This window comes from Ornithorhynchus anatinus, chromosome 6, assembly GCF_004115215.2.
Source record: "Ornithorhynchus anatinus isolate Pmale09 chromosome 6, mOrnAna1.pri.v4, whole genome shotgun sequence".
Classification (NCBI taxonomy): Eukaryota; Metazoa; Chordata; class Mammalia; order Monotremata; family Ornithorhynchidae; genus Ornithorhynchus; species Ornithorhynchus anatinus.
Window position 1 is genome coordinate 19,430,593 of NC_041733.1, and position 6,508 is coordinate 19,437,100.

Genomic DNA, 6,508 nt, shown 5'->3' on the forward strand with positions numbered 1-6,508 from the left:
CTTAAGAAGCATCAAGTGTTCCTGAAGTACAGTGCAGCACAGGGAGTGCCTGGTGCCCGCCGCGTGTGCCCTGGCACTTCAATCACATGAACTGGGTACCGAGCGTGCCGCGTGACCCACTTTCACTGTGTACCGCTGAGCCGGGAGTGTGAAATGTCCCCGGTGCCTGGTAGGCAATGCGATACCAGGAGCTTTATGCACCAGGTGCCCACTGTGCCACATGTTGCAGAGAGGACGTTCTATGTCTTATGACTGATATGTCACACGGCGCTTGGCGTGTCCTAGGTGACCCGGGCTTTTGCATGATGTAGTGCCAAAAGACCATTCTGCTCCTACAATTCCACGTAACAGCAATGGAAACACTAAGGCTGTTAAGCTTTCTTATTCTCTTTCCCACATTGTTAAGCCAGAAATATATTTTTCCCGCATAAACCGATGCCTCAATGATCGCCACCTGCTCAGGTCACTCTGGCCAATGACCACTGCTAACTAATATAGACCCACCAAGGGCAACTTCATCTGCCCTCCCGGAAGATCGTAGCCTCATTTATTTTTCCGGTGGAGTTCGACTCTAGCTCTTTGATTTCTTTTACGCTTGGATTTAATTCATGATTCAGAGACCCATTAAATTACCCTCGGTGTCTAAGCTGAGGGGTTGTGCCATGTTTAAAAGATCGGGCCGGTGATACAAATGGATCAGGATTATATTCCGATAGAATGATTTGCCATCACTGCACGAAACATTTCACTGGTTCTATAGAAAGGATGTCGTCATCATCATTATCATCAGTGGTATTTATTGAACACTTGGGAGGGTATGATACAACAGCGTTGTTATTGACTTGGGAGACGTGTTCCCAGCCCACAGAGAGCTTACTGTCTATAGGGAAAGACATGACTATAAATTAAATAATTGATAATAGATAATTTACAGATTTGTCGATGAGGTTTGGATCACCATCTCTTAGTGGTGTATGGGGGAGTCACGTCAGAGCTAATGTATCAAGAGTTTGTTTCAGATTCACTTCAACCCCGTATTCTCGCCCATAAGATACTGATTATGTTTAAATACAGCTTTTCTAGGCTTGCAGGATTATGGATTCCCGGGCAGGTGAGACGCTACTTTTGATGTTTTCTCTTAAGTCTGTGATTGTGGGACCAGTCTAACTTTGTTCACTCCTCAGAATTGTGTATTTGCTCTCTGCCCGACCTGGTCCCTGAGCACTGGCAGCTACATTGCGAGTTGGGTAGGACAGTTATTCATTCATTTGTATTTACTGAGTGCTTACTGTGTGCAGAGCACTGTACTAAGCGCTTGGAAAGTACAATTCAGCAGTAGAGACAATCCCTGCCCACCTCGGGCTTAGTGGTTAAGGTTGCCTGGGCATTGATTGAAAGGTCGGTGCTGACGCCACCATCAGCATGTCGGGGATAAGTATTGGCCGAAACTGCACTGTGGCCCATGCTGGGACTACCTTTTTTTAAAAAATGGTATTCGTTAAGCGCTTCCTACGTGCCAGGCACTGTACTAAGCGCTGGGGCAGACACAAGCTAATCAAATTGGACACAGTCCATATCCCACAGTTCACAGTTTTAGTCCCCATTTTACAGATAAGATAACTGAGGCCTAAAGAAGTGACTCGCCCAAAGTCATAGACAAGTGGAGGAGGCGGGTTTAGAACCCAAGTCCTTCTGACTTCCAGGCCCATGCCCTATCCATTAGGCCACGCCTTGCATGCGATCTCTTGTGATGCGAGACAATTTTATAAAATCCCTGGGTCACCATGTGACATAGAGAAGCAGCGCGGCTCAGTGGAAAGAACACGGGCTTGGGACTCAGAGGTTGTGAGTTCTAATCCCGGCTCCGCCACTTGTCAGCTGTGTGACTGTGGGTCAGTCACTTCACTTCTCTGGGCCTCAGTGACCTCATCTGGAAAATGGGGATGAAGACCGCAAGCCCCACATGGGACAACCTGATGACCTTGTATCTCCCCCAGCGCTTAGAACTTTGCTCAGCACATAGTAAGCACTTAACAAATACCAGGATTTTATGTATTTATTTATGAGACAAAAATGCCACGTTTAAATTCCCTCCACAAACTTTCGACTTCCTACGAATGTTAAAGCTGAGCAGAACGCCCCAGCTCTAAACCCACTACTGAAAAATAGACAACTCTATGTGTATATCTTATTACAATGGAAAAATAGCGTGCCGAAACCCGGAGTGAATGCCACTTTGGCTGATGACTTTAGATGAATGTGACTTAATGAGTGGGGAAGGGCACGGTAATAGCCACACTGAAGCTGGGGGCTCCTAGCGTGTTGGCATATCATTTAGAGAAGCGCGTGGCTCAGTGGAAAAATCACGGGCTTGGGAGTCAGAGGTCATGGGTTCAAATCCCACATCAGCCGCTCGTCCCCGATTAGACTGTAAGCCCGTCAAACGGCAGGGACTGTCTCTATCTGTTGCCGACTTGTTCATTCCAAGCGCTTAGTACAGTGCTCTGCACATAGTAAGCGCTCAATAAATACTATTGAATGAATGAATGAACTGGGTGACTTTGGGCAAGTCACTTAACTTCTCTGTGCTTCAGTTACCTCATCTGTAAAATGGGGATGAAGACTGTGAGCCCCACTTGGGACAACCTGATCACCTTGTATCCTCTCCAGCACTTAGAACAGTGCAGAAGCAGTGTGGCTCAGTGGAAGGAGCTCGGGCTTGGGAGTCAGAAGTCAGGGGTTCGAATCCTGGCTCAGCCACTTGTCAGCAGGGTGACTGTGGGCAAGTCACTTCTCTGTGCCTCAGTTACCTCATTTGTAAAATGGGGAATAAGACTGTGAGCTTCACGTGGGACAACCTGATTACCCTGTATCTACCCCAGTGCTTAGAACAGTGCTCTGCATGTAGTAAGAGCTTAGCAAATACCAACATTAATTAGTGAGCCCCTAACAAATGTGATCATCATTATTATTAAATTTGAACGAATGGCATCTCTGCCACCGCATCTCAGGGTATTGTGATTCTGGATGGGAATGCCATTTTGGCATGATGTAGTTGACTCAGCACGTCACATTTCCACAGTGCGGGGGCAGAACCAGGTTGTTGGAATCCTTAGGCGGACACGACGACAGCTGGAGGTCTTTTAGAAATATAAGAGAGAAATAGAAAAATATAACACCTCCACGTTCAACATGTGGCGGTCTAATCGAAATCTAGGCAGGCCACAGGAAGGGAGGCTTGAGGTGAGACGTTCTCAGCGGTCCTGGATGTAGAGGGGATAAAGGTTTTCCTGATCCTGGGGGTGGGAAGTGCGAGGTTTCTGAGGGGGAAGGAAAGCAACGGGTCCCCGCTCAGAGAGGGGCAGCAGGACCGCCATCCTTCAGGGCCTAATGGGCCCCGACTGCCCCAACAGCTCCTTAAAACCGTTAAGATTCAAATCCCGCCCGCTAGACCGGCCCCCGAGCCCCTCCCTCCCTCCAACGGATGGAGGCGAAATCCAATCGGGGCGGCCGGGGCGGCCATCATAGGCCAATTAGCCGAGAGGAAGGACTTCTAACCGCCTTCCTCCCCCCGTCCCCTCCCCCCCCAGCCGTAACTGACAGGAATTCCCGCCAATTCTAATCGCGGCTGCCGGCGTCCCGCCCTCCCCCCCCCTTGCCGCCTCCGGGGCCAATCAGGCTGCGGGGACGTTGGAGTGACGTCTCCGAGGCCCAATCGGGAAGGAGACGGGGGGGGGCGCCTCCGCCGCGGGGGTGGGGCGGGGACGTCGGGGCGGCGCGCGCGTGCCCAAGGTGTCGGCGGCGCGCGCGCTCCCTCCTCACAGAGTCCTGTGGTAAAAGCCGTTCGGAAAATGGCCGCCGCCGCCGCCGCGCCGAGCGGAGGAGGAGGAGGAGGCGAGGAGGAGAGACTGTGAGTGGCGCCGCTGCTGCCGCGGGCGGGGGCATCCCCGCGGCGGGGGCGGTGGTGCAGGAGGGGCCCTCGGGGGGTCGGGGAGGCGATTAAGGCTGTGGATGTCGTCGTCGTCGTCGCCCCCCCTCCCCGCCCCCTCCGATGGTGCCCCCCCTCCCCCCGGCTTCTGCCTCTGGCGGGCGCGCGCGCGCTCCAGTTGTCGCGCAGCCCGGCCCGGCCGGCCTTTTCCCTCCACCCGGCATCCGGCCCCTCCCCGCTCCTGCGCGCGCCCCGTGCCTCGAGGCCCTCCGGCCAGCTCACTCTGAATCGCCTCGTAGCGCGGGCGCGCGGGCGGGCGCGCGCGCCCCCCCCCCGGTCCCCGCCTCGCGCCGGGCTGCGTCGGCTCCCCTTTTCCCGCGCTTCGGCCCGTCTCTTGCTGGCGCTGACCCCTGGTCTGCGCGTGCGCAGTCCCCTCCCGCCGGGAGAGTGCGCCACAGCGGCTCCCCTCGCTTCCTTCCCGGCTCCCGCGCGTGGTCGCCGCCTGCGCGCCCCCGCGCCTCCCGCCCCTCATCCACGTCCCCCGGCAGCCGAGGCCTTCTGGTCCACCATCCCCACCATGACAGGGAAGGATGGGTCAGAAACATCCTTTTCGCGCAGAGGCGGAGGGTACATCCCCTTCACAGCCTCGCCAGGCGGCCCGCACACAGGGAGGCTACAGCCCATCTCATTCTAGGAACTCTGAGGGGGAGTGGTCACCTGCCCTCGCCCCTCTTTTCGGTTCCCTGCAGCAAAAGGGGGCTTCCTCCCTCTTGCACATTTAATCCTGCCCTGAAGGATCCTCGGAGAGGAGGAAACCCTTCGTGGATAAACACTTCATGGATTTACAGCCCCCCCCCCACACACCCCCTTTAGCTCCCAGATTTCTCCATTACATAAGAATGATGATCCATGCCCCGTGGAAATGGGATTGAGGTTGTAATGAATGTCGTCACTGGTAAAAATCACAAGATAACACCTAGTTCAGCATTTATGGGGGGGCAGAAGGGGGAGTAAGGGGGTGCCACGTCCACGTTTGCCCCGAGTTTGGTTTTGACTGGACACCAAAACTGAAACCCAACGAGAATCACCACGCTGTGAGTCAAAACAAAGAACTTCGTATGAAACTTGGACCCAGCCTACCTAAAATAGTCACCGACCGATATGACTTGCGGGCCTCGGGAAGCACCGTGTGATTTTCTCTTTTTTGGTGCCCCCGGGGTGAAGAGTTTCAGGGCCGGTGGTTGGGTTACTGAGCTTTGAGAAGTTGGGAAAATTTGCCAGCATCCATCTTGTAATTTAGTCCTCCAGTAAAGGGGCCTTGACAGGTATATGCAGATGAGTTGGCGATTATCGGGGAGAAGTTAATTGCTTGGAACACTTAGAAAAATCACACGGATTTTAATCCTCTCCCTTTCTATGTGAATTGCTTCCCAGTTCACCGGGTGATTGTAGACTGCTAATAACGGAAGGGCTTCCCAAGTTTCGGAGATGCCATTCACATAAACTCCAGCGCGGCTATAAAACGAAGCTTACTCACATCGCTTAGTCACATATTAAAATTAAATTGAACTTTTGTGAGAGGGCACATTCAGGTCCTATTTAGCCCGAGGCCTTTCAGCCGAGTCCCAGAATTTTGATCAGTGACAGCCGATAATGAAACCCCCGGTTGAAGGAAAATGCCATGCCACGTAAGGGGACGGGGACTTGGTTTTAAGGTCTTATTTGAAAGAGAAGGACTAAATATATGAGGAATAGGAATATCCACATGGGAATCCCAGCACACCCTCTTCCAGTCTTCCATAATGTGCTTTTCTTTCACTGGTGGCGTGCTCCTCGGTCCTGCCTAGAAATTAGCAGTGGTCGTTTTTGCAGCATCTCAAAAGAAAGTTACGCAGATGGCGACGTAATTTGTAGATTCAAAAATTATTGTTGCGGAGTTCGTCTGAATGCAAATAAACATGTTTCAGAAGCTTTTCAAAGCTCACTTAGGAAGTCTCATTCACAGTAGTGTAGGACCATTTTAAACACATCTGCCCGATATGGGGGGAAACTGCCAGTGTCAATAATTAATCGTTTTATAATAAACCAGCGAGTCTGTTCTGTGTCCCGAAAGGGTAGACTCTGTTTCCAAAAGATTCGGGACAAACTTTTCGGGCAGAAGATTTGTCTACGCCGCTCAAAATAAAGACCTGTTAGTGCCTCCGCTAGACTAGTTCTTTCACTCGTGTCCAGCTTCTAACTTCAGCAAATCTTTCCTTGACAGTTTTAGTGGCACTTTACATGCCGTTGGAATCTTGATGCCTCGTGGTAAAGTAGGCACTGAATAGAGGATTGTAATTGGGTTAAGACACTCCCCATTGTGCCGATGAGGGCAACCGGTCCCGGTCGGCTGTCCTGCGGAAAACATCATAAAACACTTCGTCATAATAGGGTTTGACTTCCCACAAGATTCATGACCCTGCACTAAAAGCACCGCTGAACTCTACCAGGTAGAGAGGTTGCAGACCCTGCCTCTAGAAACATACGTCCTAGAAAAGGTTTATTCGCCGAAGAGCTCTTCACCGGTAAAGAGATCGGCTC